Source organism: Castanea sativa, chromosome 10 (genome assembly GCF_040712315.1).
Source record: "Castanea sativa cultivar Marrone di Chiusa Pesio chromosome 10, ASM4071231v1".
Taxonomy (NCBI): Eukaryota; Viridiplantae; Streptophyta; class Magnoliopsida; order Fagales; family Fagaceae; genus Castanea; species Castanea sativa.
Window position 1 is genome coordinate 29082032 of NC_134022.1, and position 13748 is coordinate 29095779.

Consider the following 13748-nt stretch of genomic DNA (forward strand, 5'->3'; position numbering starts at 1 on the left):
GTTTTTTTTAGATGGTATTGCATTTACTCTTAATGCCACAATAACTTGCATTATTGTATTTATATATGGCTGATTATTATATGCATTCGGCATTTAAATTACTCTATTCGATGTCCAAATAGAAATAGTCTACACAAAAAGTTATGAAGTCAAGAGGGATACTCTTTTTTTTAAAAGGGAAAGATAGTAATGTTTAATCCTTGTAAAAGAAACTTACAAATTTTTATATTTGGAATTCTTAATTCCTTGTTCCGTTTTTATGTTTTTTTTGGTAAGCTGGAATTTATTCACAAAATGTTGGAAATATAAGAACAAACAACTGAAATAAGGCCATCTTTCCTCCCGAGGGGAAGAAGAGAGGGAAATTGGAGATAAAACCTCAGCTTTACATGAATTAAACAAATTAGGTTTTTAAGGAATAAATACAATATTTAAGACACACACACACACACACAATATTGTTCCCCTCAATTTTGTTAAGAACAAAACTAATTTTATAGCTTTTTTTAAAAAAAAAAATTATAACTTATTAAGTTGGTAAGTTATCAGTGGTATACAATCATTTATATATAAATTAGGAGTGGAGGCCATAAGTTGAAACTTTCTTTCAAAAAACAAAAAATTTCTACATAAATCAATTACCAACACTACTTTTATTATCCATCACTTTCAACTAACAACTTCAACAAATTGTGAAATAAGTTATGTCACTAAACTTATTTTGTTCTAGTACAATCATGTTTGAACTTGCTTATATAACTTATATAAAGCTTTTTAAAAATCACATCTTTAATACATCTTATTTATACCCTACTTATTTTTTTTAAACAAAATAAACTCATCCAAACACAAAGGAGTTGTTTTCTATGTAATAGCAAAGATAAACTTGAGCCTTTCATGTAATTTGTACTAAACTGAATAAATTACATAAAATAGCTCAGAGTTATTTTTTTTTTTTTCATATTAGGTATCGGGCTTATAATTTTTCCAATTAAAATCTCAATCCATTTCAATTTAAAGTTCCTTGTCCATCTTTGCTTTTCTTTTTCGTTATTTAGATATCAACAAAGCAAAGAAAAAGGAAATCCATTGATAAAATTTTGCGCTCTACCTAATTAACCAACTTAAAACTTTATGCAAGGCTTTCTCTCTCTATAGTCTCGATTCAACAGCCTGTCAAATTTATTTATGAACAAGCCCTAAATAAAAAATGCTAAAATAAATTAGGGTAAGGCTTGTGTTCAGTGGAAATTTTCACTGGACACGTCTGAATCCGGACACGTGTCCAAGAGTAGACACGTGCTCACCATCCAACGTGTTCAGTGAAAACTTCCATTGGACACAAACCACACCCAATAAATTAAGAAAAATCATGTGAGAGCAAATTTATGTGGAAATATAGAGCAATAAATTCTATTTTCTGACTAGTGAATACAAAAAGAAAAAGAATGGCAATTAGGTGGTTTAAAAGAAGAACAAGGGTAGACCTGGTAAAAGCAAAATGGTGTGTTGCCGAGACAGCTCTAGACACGAAATTCATCGCGGCTATGCACGCGGCGTTGTTGTGTTGTTCTAGAGAGAGAGAGACAGAGTCCCCACTCTCCCACTAGTGGGGTCCATCGTCAGAGCTAAAGAAAAACTAAGGCCTCGCTTTGACCGGGTCGTCGTACTTCTCTTGATTCCCTGCGACGCGTCCGCATTATCCACACTGATCCACCAGCTTGATTTTCTGACCTTTCAATGGGTCCCACAACTCCCAGTAATCTCGTTTCACCATTTAGGCCGGCGACAACGCCTGTTTACCTATGATATCATGGTCGGCCCCACTATTTATCTGGGAATCGTACGGCTTGGATTTTTTTTGTTTTTTTGTTTTCTGTAAATTATTACACATTCGATTTGGTTCTTCTGATGAACAAGAGCAAACAATAGTTACAATACTACCAGTTACAACTACAAGACTAACCATTTGAGTTCAGACTTCAGAGTTACAATTCATAGTATTATACCCTTTTTGTTTTTGAAGAAAGATAGCAGTTCTTTATATTAATAGAATATTGCTATCAGGACAGAACTAGGATTCATACTGGGAAGGACAAAGCTTAAACTAAAAAAAAATTTATGAAAATAAAAATTAATATTTATTTCATATTCAACAAAATACTACATACAAAATAAGTATTTTTTAAATATTTCATATTATAAAACATATCAACAAAGCATAACATACAAAATAAGTATTTCTTATTCTGTGCACAATTTTTGTTTAATCCATATTTATTTATTTTGTTTTTGTAGTTAAAGGGGCATGAATTTTATTTATATATTTCTTTTCTTGTAGGCCAATATCTAAATATTTTAAAGGAGGAGAGACAAATATATATATATATATATATATATATATATATATATATATATTTAAGGGCAAACTTTAATTTTTTGTATACCAATTTTTTTTTAATGGGGGGGGGGGGGGCATGGCCTTTGCCCTACAGTAGGTCCGCCCCTGATTGCTATATTAGCTATATATTTTTTTGGTAAACCAGAACTTGAATTAAATGAGAGTTATGAAATACAATGTGTGGGGGTAGCAAACACCCCATGCATCAGCCAAAAGTTTGTACATAATAAAATAAGGAGGAGAAGAGTGATAAATAGAGGAACTAGAACTAAAAAATCCCTCCTTAGCCAAAATATCAGCATAATAGTTTCCTTCACGGTGGGTGTGACCGATCCGAGCATCTTCAAAACACCGGAGCAGGGACCTGCATTCAAGAATGAGGTTAGAATAAGGACGTGTAACAAAAGAGGTATCATTCTGAGAGCTAATGACATCAATCACAGCTTTGGCATCAATTTCTATTAGCAAATTCCTGATGTTTAGGTTTTTTGCTAGGACAAGGCCCTCCCTGAGACCCCAAAGATCTGCTGCCATGGGGTGAGTGAAGCCAATGGATTTAGTGAAGCTAGCGATCCAAGATCTGTTGTGATCTCTTATAAGCCCACCAGCTGCTGCTAAGCCTAGGTTTCCTTTGGTTGAACCGTCGGTGTTGAGTTTAAAGAAGCCAACATGAGGGGGGGTCCAAGTGATGTGGGTAGTGCTGTTCTTGATGGGAGCATTTTTTGTAGGGATCAAATGCCATACGTCTTGGGCTAGGGATTTGGCTTCTATTGAGATAGCCTGGGCCGAGAAGGGGATGTTCTCCATGACGAACATGTTGCAGGCTGTCTAGATGCACCAAGCAGTTAGGGGGGGAGATGCTGTGCCAAGTTATGGTATTGTGGTTTGAAGTTTGAGGTGTGGGGGATGAGATGAGCTTGAGCCAGTTGGGAAGGTCGGGGGTGAAGAAGTTATGAGGAATGGTGGGGTTTAAGGAATATTTCCAAATGGTTGAAGTGTATGGACAATCCCGAAGGATGTGGATGGTGGTTTCAGTAGATGAAAGACGGAGGGGGCAAGAGTCTTCAGATAGAATGTGGCACTTGAAGAGTTGGTTCTTTGTGGAAAGGCGATCATGGCATGCAAGCCAAAGAAACGTTTTGACTCGAGGAAGAGTGTGGGATTTCCAAAGCCAGTTCTAGCTGGGTGTGGTACGGGTAAGGGGCAAACTTGAAGATATGAGATAGGTTGAGCGAGAAGTAAATTGACCATTGGGAGAGTAATTCCAAGAGGGGCTGTCGTTGAGGACGGAGTGAATGGGGCAAGGGGTGGCTCGAATGATGTTACGGATGGGTAGGGGAGTGTCGAAAGATGAAACAAAGAAGTCCCAATTGTCAGTGCTGTCCCAAAAGCCTTTCACCTTAAGAACCATGTCATTCTCATGGAGAGACCCTTCAATAAGATTACGAAGTTTACCATGGCCCGTCCTGTTATCAAGCCAAAACCTGGGAGTTTCTCCATTGCGGATAAGCTAGCGGGTGCATTCCTTGCAAATATTTTGGGCTTTTTGAATACTAGCCTAAATGGGAGATTTTCTTTTGGTGGCATCCGAGGAAGGAGGATATTTTTTCCTAAAGGTTTCGGCCCATATGCTATTTGGGTCAAGGCAGAGCTCCCAAACCCTTTTTGCAAGCAAAGCTCTATTGCGACTGAGGCTGCGCATAATACCCAATTCACCAAGATGTTTTGGTTTGGTGACTGTGGTCCAGTTGATAGCGTGGATCTTTTTCCTGGATGAAGAATCACCCCAGAGAAAATCCCGGTTGATCTTGTTGAGCTCATGGCAGATTTTTGCGGGGAGGAATATATTAGCAAATGCATAGGTATGTTTATATCTTAATACCCTAATCAGTTATAGTTAGCTTAACTGGTAATGTCTCTAATGATTGAATAAGAAATTTGAGATTCTATTAGTAGCGTACGCCATAAATTGAAACTCTTTCTTAAAAAAAAAAAAAACCTTAACACACCATATTGGAGAGTTTATAAATGAATTAAATGAGTTGAAAGTGATTGACATGGGAAGTTAAGAAATACTATCAAAGTGTACAATTATCTCTTTATGTGACTGCATTAGTAAAAATAAGGCATAGGAAGCAATACATAATATTGGAGGTTTTAGATAAAAATTCACACACACACACACACATATTGATAGCTATGATAATTGTTCTTTATCATTTGATCAAAATACTAATGATTTTTTTAGGTAGAATTTATTTATTTGATGATAATATACTTTACTAATTTCTTTATTATTTTTAGATACGATAGAATTTGAACTTGTAGGCTACAACATCCACTCCATGATAATTGTTTTTGCTATTAGACAATTGACACCAATTAATTCTTGGTGTTAGCCGAATTCAGACTATTAAATTAGTTAAGTTTGGTAGAACTTCCCCTAATTCCTCCTAATTTCATAGTGATAAAAAAAGAAAAAAGAAAAAAAGAGAAGAGTTTGAGAGGGAAATGAATAAAATTTCTCCAATTAAACTCCCAAACAAGATGGTATTCTAATTCCCCCCCCCCCTAATTTCTATTCCTTGGTATTCCTCTCTACTTTAAACAGGCTATAATGGTCTGTTTCGCCATGAGAATTTATTTGGTATTTTGAGTTTTGATCATCTTAAGGAGATCGAGAAAACAAATAGCGTTGTTGGCGAGTAGTAGTGTTTTCTTACTTAAAATAAAAAAAAAAGGTTAAATTTTTGGATTTTAGTGAATTATATTAGTAATGTGTTTGATGATGTGGGTTTTTATTTTTGACGGTACCTAGGCCCAAGTAGAAACAAAGGATCTTGGGCCTCCAAAGAATTTTATACTTGTTGCTTGGTGGACTGGGTTTAGTTCACTGCAGCTATATTGGGCTAATTACGAACTAAATTGTGCACAAAACATGGGTCCTACAACACATACATATTCAATACATGCAAATATATACATATTGTAAAATAAATGGCTGAGGAACAGTAAAGAAATAAAGAAAAAGCAGGTAAAGATGTTAGGGATCCTCAGAAAATAAAGTGATATGTCATTTTATTGAGTTTTAGTACATTGGACTCTATTTCTCACTAAGATATGTCACAAGGTTCAAATAAGTTCAAAAGTCATAGACTTAGATAACTCTTTGTAGGCTTTCAAGACTTGTAAGGTTTAAATCTCCTTGAATCCAAGTGTATCCTCCAACATTTATCTCAAGATCCCTCACAGTGTTTTCCCTTATTTCTCTATTTTCTAAGGTTTTAATGAGTCTTTTTAAGGCTATTTTTGCTTTCATTAATTGTTGTTGAATGATTTTTGCTGATGGCTTGATCACCATTTTATAGTACGTTCCTAGAGTTTTGGGTGTGCCATTGATTTCCTTCATTTGTTGCCTTGGGTAACAAAACCAAAGTTGTGTCAACAACATTAGTGACTGGTCATTTTCTCATTTTCTCACTATATTTTTCTTTTGAAGTTTCCCCCCAAAAAGTCCCTAGCTGACCTTCCTTTTTTGGGAGGGTCCTTGGGGCAGACTTTTAATCTCGTTTTTCAAGGCTTCTAGAGAGACTTTTTCAAAACCCCCTTTTGGCTGTCTCATCAGTTGTCTTTTTTCTCTAAATAGGCAGATTCTCCTCTGTCAGGCTGAAAGATCCTCAGCCACCTTCCTTTATGGTTCACCTTGCTGCTCTTCCCAAGGTACCAGGTTTCCCTTCATCAAGTGCTGGTTCCTAAGTCATCATCTGTTTCTAAAGCCTTTTCCTTTGAGTTGTAGGCGGCTGACGGGACGTGTCTTTCCTTCTTCCTTGTGTCCATAAGCATGCTTCCATGAGCTATCCAACTCCCAGTTGATTCTTTCCTATACTTCCCGAGGATCCCCTTCCCTAGTTCTGGCAGCTCCTAGGTATCCTGGTCCAGTCTCTTTCTAGGCTCTTTGGGAATTATTCTCGCAGAAGCTAGGCCAGACTTCCTCTACCTTTTCTTCTTTTTCTAAGACATAGGGCTTGCCCATTCATGAGCTTGAGCTTCCTTTTACCCATTTTAAATGGGTCTTGGCTCACAGATTGGGCCCTCTTCATCTTTGAGGGCCCATTAGTTTTGGATTTTAGTACTTGTAATATTGTGGACCTCAACAAATAGTATGAATCAACTAAAAATGTCTTATTTTTAGTGTTTATACTTAAGTACTCTTGGAGAATGATGATGTAGTATATCATTCTCTCACATAAATGATGGATCTCCAATTGAGTAGTTAATATAAATTACAGGGACACAATTTAATCTAAAAGTTTAAACCAATGAGTTTGAGCCTAATTACATTATATTAATGATTCATTCTTCTTATTATTATTCAATGTGAAACTTCACTCACATATGTATACCTAGCAATATAGATGATAAGTTACAAAAGAATATTGAGTTTAATTTATTAAGGAAATATATAATCAAATGATACAATAGTGAAAGAAAAAATAAGACACATATTAAGAAAAGTAGTGTTACACAATCCATTCACAACAATTTTCATGATATTTTTCACAAGAATTGAGTTAGTAGGCTTTTATTGATTCTCATTTTGGCCGACTACTGAAATCAATTTATCGTTTATCATTAACTTGTTACACGGGCAATTGTAAGATATTTTTGTATCAAAGTTTTTGAATTAAGAATGTCAACAACATATATAGAAGCAAGTTCTAGTGTTGTCAAAGCTAAACCCATCTGGCAAAGAATTTTGATTACAAGAGATTGTGCCGGCCTAACTTGAAATGGTCAACGAAAAAAAAAAATCCAAAAAAAGATATTAAAATAGTGTCTAATCTACATCATGTGACATTGTCATCCATAATTCAGTGCATTAGAGCCTTAATAGTAGCATAAAATGAGAGTAAACGAATCAAAAAATAGGTAGTTAAGACTTAAGACACAAGGAACATGTATTATCCGCATCACTTTTTTTAGATTTTACATGAAATGATGATGCATATACTGACAATTGGCTTGGTCCAAACCTTGTTTATTGATGGTGATCCAAGTTTTACCTGCATTGGTGAGGTCAAGCATAATAAAATTTGGACGTGGATGGGCAAAACTTTAATTAAACTTCAAGTAAAGTCTTCCTTCGAGTCTTTTGGCTAAAAATTGCAAAAAACGAAGTTTATTATTGTTATAGGTACTGTTCAAAGTTATTTGGCAAAATGAGGAAAGAGACTGAATTTCGGCAACTGTATTGCCGAAATTGCAAGAAAAAAGTAGAATGTGTCAGGGGAGAGAGAAAATTGAATTTCGGTAATGACATTACCGAAATTCTTGTCCTGCCCTGCCTGCCCGTGAAGTGCCCAAAATACTGAAATGGAAAACCAATTGTGGCAATGGCATTGCCGAAAATGGGAGGGAAAAAAAAAAATTTGTGGCAACCAAGTTGCCGAAAATTGAGGGAAAAAAAAAAAAAAGATGTTACGTCCACAATATTTTTCACAATAAATTACAGGTGGTTAGTTGTTATTGGTTCAAATTTGAACCTAACACTAAGATAACTTTTTTGCCCCAATAATAACAATAAGTAACAACTTGCTATTTATGATTTGTTGTAAAAATATTGTGAAAATATTGTGAACGTATCATTTCTAAAAAAAATCATGGAGCCGAAATAGAAGGAAAAGAAAAAAAAAAAAAAAAAAAGGGGCAATGTGGCAATGCCATTGCCGAAATAGAGGGAAATTTGTGGAGCCGAAAAAAAAGGGCAATGTGGCAATGCCACTGCCGAAATAGAGGGAAATTTTTCCCTCTATTTCGGCAATGGCATTGCCACATTGCCCCTTTTTTTTTTTTTTTTTTTTATTTATTTTGCTTATATTTCGGCTCCACGATTTTTTTTTAGAAATGATACGTTCACAACATTTTCACAATATTTTTACAACAAATCATAAATAACAAGTTGTTACTTATTGTTATTATTAGAGCAAAAAAGTTATCTTAGTGTTAGGTTCAAATTTGAACCAATAACAACTAACCACCTGTAATTTATTGTGAAAAATATTGTGGACGTAGCATCTTTTTTCTTTTTTTTTTTCCCTCCATTTTCGGCAACTTGGTTGCCACCATTCTTTTTTTTTTTCCTCCCATTTTCGGCAATGCCATTGCCACAATTGGTTTTCCATTTCAGTATTTTGGGCACTTCACGGGCAGCAGGGCAGGAAAAGAATTTCGGTAATGTCATTACCGAAATTCAATTTTCTCTCTCCCCTGACACATCCTACTTTTTCTTGCAATTTCGGCAATACAGTTGCCGAAATTCAGTCTCTCTCCTTATTTTGCTAAATAACTTTGAACAGTACCTATAACAATAATAAACTTCGTTTTTTGCAATTTTTAGCTAAAAGACTCGTCTTCCTTCAGTGTTTAATAATTCTTAATTTTTTTTTTCCAATTTCTTATCATATCGATTGGTTCTAACTGGGACCAATAACTGTTGTCTCTTTTTTTTTTTTTTTTTATGAACTAACTGTTGTCTGACTCTTATGCCATTTTCGTCATAGAATATTCAAGGATAATTAATATTGGCAACATTTCTCTTTCCATCACAGTGATCTTAACAGGAAAGGGTAAAAAATAAACAAAAATAAGGAATAAAAAAAGAGAGACAGAGAGTAACAAAAGCAATGGACCTATCTTCTTGTAACCGAGAATATTAAAGTATTAATTTAGTTGCTTGAGTACCTAAAGAGGTATGTTCTATTAAAACTGTAATTGTCCAATTAAGAATCTATGTCTGTTCTTAAGCTAGCTATAGTTTTCTAATTACAGAGATACCTTTTAGCAAAAAAAAAAGGGTTAGGTTTCTAGTTACAGATCTGTGGAGGCTCTTCTAATATTGCATTGGGCTAATTTTATGATGTTGTATGTCTGACTTTTATTGCGTCACATGAACAACTATAAAAATGAGAAGAAAAAAAAACGTCACATGTGTAAGATGTAAGATGTGGAAGCAAAAGACTGATTCAACTGATACTGACCATTAATCCATGTGAATTAATCATCCTGCCAAGGCAACATGCAGGGTCTTTTAAATACCTTGTGGTGACTATTACAAGTCTTGCAATAGAACAATAGGGATGGTTTAACAAAAAATTAACAAATAAAACAATAGAGATGGCATTTTTATAAGGATGAGTTTTTTATTTTTATTTTTTATTATAGTATTTTGTATAGGTGCGTATATACCTATATATTTTCAATTCAAACGTTGTCTATCATTACTCCATTTGGCTTTAACAAGTGATAACGGGACATTGAAACACACTTTTTGTATGAATTTGTTAAGGGCTAAGTTTATGGTTAGTATATTAATGCATTGGACACGTCGAAATTTAGACACATGTCCAGTCTGTTTGTTAATCCATATGTTACTCCATCCAGGAGGCCTATTATATGCTTGTGAAGCACTCACTTTTTCATTACCACCAGTTCCAACGTAGTAGCAAATTCTGAATCAAAGTCGATAATATGCAGTTAGCTATTTGGGTTTTTTGTTTTAGCTTTAACAAGAAGTGATAATAGGACACCTTTTTTGTTTGAATTTATTAATGCAAGTGTAATCCATTAATATATATATATATATATATATATATATATATATATATATATATATATATATATTTTGGAGGTTCTTTTTGTTATTCTGCCATGGGTCTTTTGAATTTGATGGGCTTGTCTTTGGATTGTGTTCAAATCAGGGAGGTCGAGTTCATTCCTGACGTGAACGTTTGAAGCAATGACATATGTTGAGTCATTGACGGCTATCAATGTGTTACTTAACTCTACCTTGTGAGCATTATAGTTCATTTAAAAATTAAAATAGTATTGTGTTCTACAATTTGACCACCAAACCCTAAAACAATATCTAGGTCAGCTCATATAAAATTATGCAAAAATTATAGTAATTGTGTAAATACACACAATAACTTTTCATATACAAATCTATTTTTTAATATTTTCTTCATTCATAGAGAAAAAGATGATTTAGAATTGATTTAGAAATATATTTTAATGAAATATAATGTAACATAAATAATTTTGATGTTGTTGTTTTCAAAAAGTAGTCATGAAAAAAAAAAAAGAGTAAGTTTTTATGCTAAAATATATAAGAATTTTTGCTTGAGCTCGTACGAATACTCTAAGAATGTTAGCAAATAGAGGAAAAAACAAACCAATCATGAACATTAATCTACAATATTAATTTGAAAAAAAAAGAAAGAAAAAAGAAAAGAATAAGAAAGAAGCCAAGGTTAGGTGAGAAGGGAGAGGAGAACCTCTTGCTTGGTGCTGCCAAATTGAAAGGAAAACTTCGGGTGTTTGGATTTACTGTTTCCATGACTCATAACTCTGTTTCCATCACTCATAACTTAAAATATGTGGGTCTCATGAAAAAAACTCTGTTTAGCATTGTTTTCAGTTTTTGTTTCCATTACTCAATTCTCTGATTTCTGAGTGATGAGTTATGAAAACTGAAAACACCTAAAATGTGTTTTCAGTTTCCAAAACTTAGTTTCTAATGGCATTTTTGTAATTAATTAAACTCACCTTATTTGACATGGTAGCCGCAATGTTTGACATTTTTGGGTTTATTTTTTTTATTTTTTTTGAAACAACTACTTTTTAGTTTTAGTTTTTTTGTTGAAACAAAGTCACTGAGTGATGACTGCCAAACGGGTGGGGTTGGGAAAATTTTGGTATTTTAAGTAATGAATGATGAGTGACAAAAATTGAGTAAAGAGTGAGGAGTGATGAATATAGTGAATGAGGTGCTGAGTATAATTGAGTATAATATAATCTGTCCAGCCTAGTTCAGTTTGGTTTGTTAAATTTCTTTTGAAAGTGTTCATGACATCAAGTATTAATTGTGATTATGCTAGCATTTAATGTAGATTTGAAGTTCACTGAGTGTGAAGTGTGAACAAACGTACTTCTGGCAAGTGCAAAGTGTTTCCTATGTATTGGGCCTCTGTGTAGCACACCATTCATAGGGTTATGGGCTTTGTAATACACCAAACCCATTTACAAAGCTTTCCCTAGAGCCTAAGGAAAAAGAAAAAAAAAAAAAAAAAAAAAATCCTCTCTTACCCTCCAAATCACAATTCCCATACTTTTTTTTTCCTTGGGATTTCTTTGGGGAATTGGACCACAGTTTGGAAAAACGTAAAAGAAATTGCTTGAGTTTGGGCCTTGTGGATGGAAAAGCAAGAGTTTAGATTTCGAGACTTTGTAAATATTTCACCGAACTTTGATGATTGAGCCTTCATTGCTCTTTAGGTCCAAACTGTGTGAAGCTCATTTATCTGGGCTTATTGTATTGGGCTGTAAAAGTTTGAAACCCCAAGCACTATTCTATGCTTATGAAGTACTCACTTTCTATGTTTTAACTACTTCCAATCTCGACCAATTAGCACCAAATGAACATGCAGTTAAATATTATTATTCTACCAAAAGAAAAGTGCAACAATGCGTTTTCATTTTCAGCAAATGAAATATCACATAAGTGATAACCCTGTATCACGATTTTCACTTGGATTTACAATCAGGGTTGTTGATGATCTGATCAGAGTCATACCAAACAATAATGAAGTGAGCGACTAAATTGCTAAAATCCATTCTTGTTCTTGCTGGGGGTCAATTTCCCTGAGACATGCACTATATATTTTATATGCGTAACAATTAAATAAGACATATATACATCCAGAAGTTTGCAACGAATTGGTCATCCACCAATTAGAATAGAGAAGTGTGGCTTTGTTTTTGGAGCTTAGCAGGGTAGGTTTAAGGAATTGTCAATTTGTATTTTGTCATGATTAACTGACAAAATATTGACTTGATGGTGCAGATAGCTCCAAATGGTTTGAGTCAAACGTCAAACTGTGTATTGATTCCATCTAAGACGTGAGCTTAATTGGTCATTTGCTTGAGTTGCTTCACATGTCCTATAAACCATAAACATATAGCTTATGATAAGTATCATTAAAAAAAAAAAAAAAAAGAAAAAGTACAAACATATAGCTTATGATACCATCTTAGATTTGAAAGCAGTAGTTTTACATAGTTTTTTTACTTGAAAAATTACATACGAATGACCAAAATCTAGATAATATTTTGGATTAGGCCACACATTTTTAATTTTGTCCATTAAAATCATAAAATTGAGAAATTATTTCAATTTAAGGCATTTATCCATTGGTCCTTCATTTTCGTTGTTTTAGTGGATGGTTGAATAAGAGATCTGGGGTTCAATTCCCGCTTACGTTATAAACTAATTGGTGTCTTGGTCTGATGATAAAAAACTATCATCAAGAGCAAACGACATAAGTTAAAACTCTCTAAAAACAAAAGTGTGTGGGTGTGTATCTTTTCCTATTGCCCCTGAAAAAAAAAATTTATGACTTTGCTACTGAAGTACTTCTTTCTTTACATTAGTGGTTGAAGCCACTAGGCATTCAGATTTTGCTGAAAAAAAAATTTAGACAGATTTTCTCATTTTCTTTTATATTGAATTTTAGGAACTCTTTGTCTTTTTATGATTCAACAAACTCCTTGAAAGATCAATGGTTATTTTCTTTGAGTCAAACGTATTATACATTTTTGTGGCTTTCCACATGCATCAAATGCTCTTGTATGTTTATCAGGTTTTTATTTATTTCTTTCTCAAAAAAAGGTTTTTATTTATTTAAAAATTTATATATTTGTATTTGCATGGATTCATGGGATACTGATAAAAGCTTTTAATGGGGATGGGCTTGGCTTTCTCAAACAGTGATTTGGGCCTCAAAGGACAACGACACTTCAGAAAAGCTACATAGCCTTGGTATACATTTTTCTTTTTCTTTTTATGAGAAGAACATTAATGCGAATGTGAGTTGTAATGTAAGTGGGTTGGCCTCCATCCAACCCAATATACAGTGAACCCTATCCCTGGCCCCTACCCTAAAGTTCATAAATGCCATTTCCACAAAATGACTAGAGCTAAACAAAGCTATACTTTTTTTTTATAGGAAAACAAAGCAATACTTGGTATGTTAAAAAATACAAAATTGTTCAAATGAACTTATTATGACACTATTTTACTATGTGCTAATTATAATATGACACATACATTAATAGTTTTGATAAAAAAAAAAAAATTGTCTCTAGATCTATTTATTTATTTCTTAACAACTTATATTAAACCAAAATAAATGTGAACTAGCGGAAAACAATGTATATAGAGTCAAATCACATTATAGGTTTTCTAAAATATTGCCTAAGATGTTTATTTATCATCTCTCAAGTGGGTTTG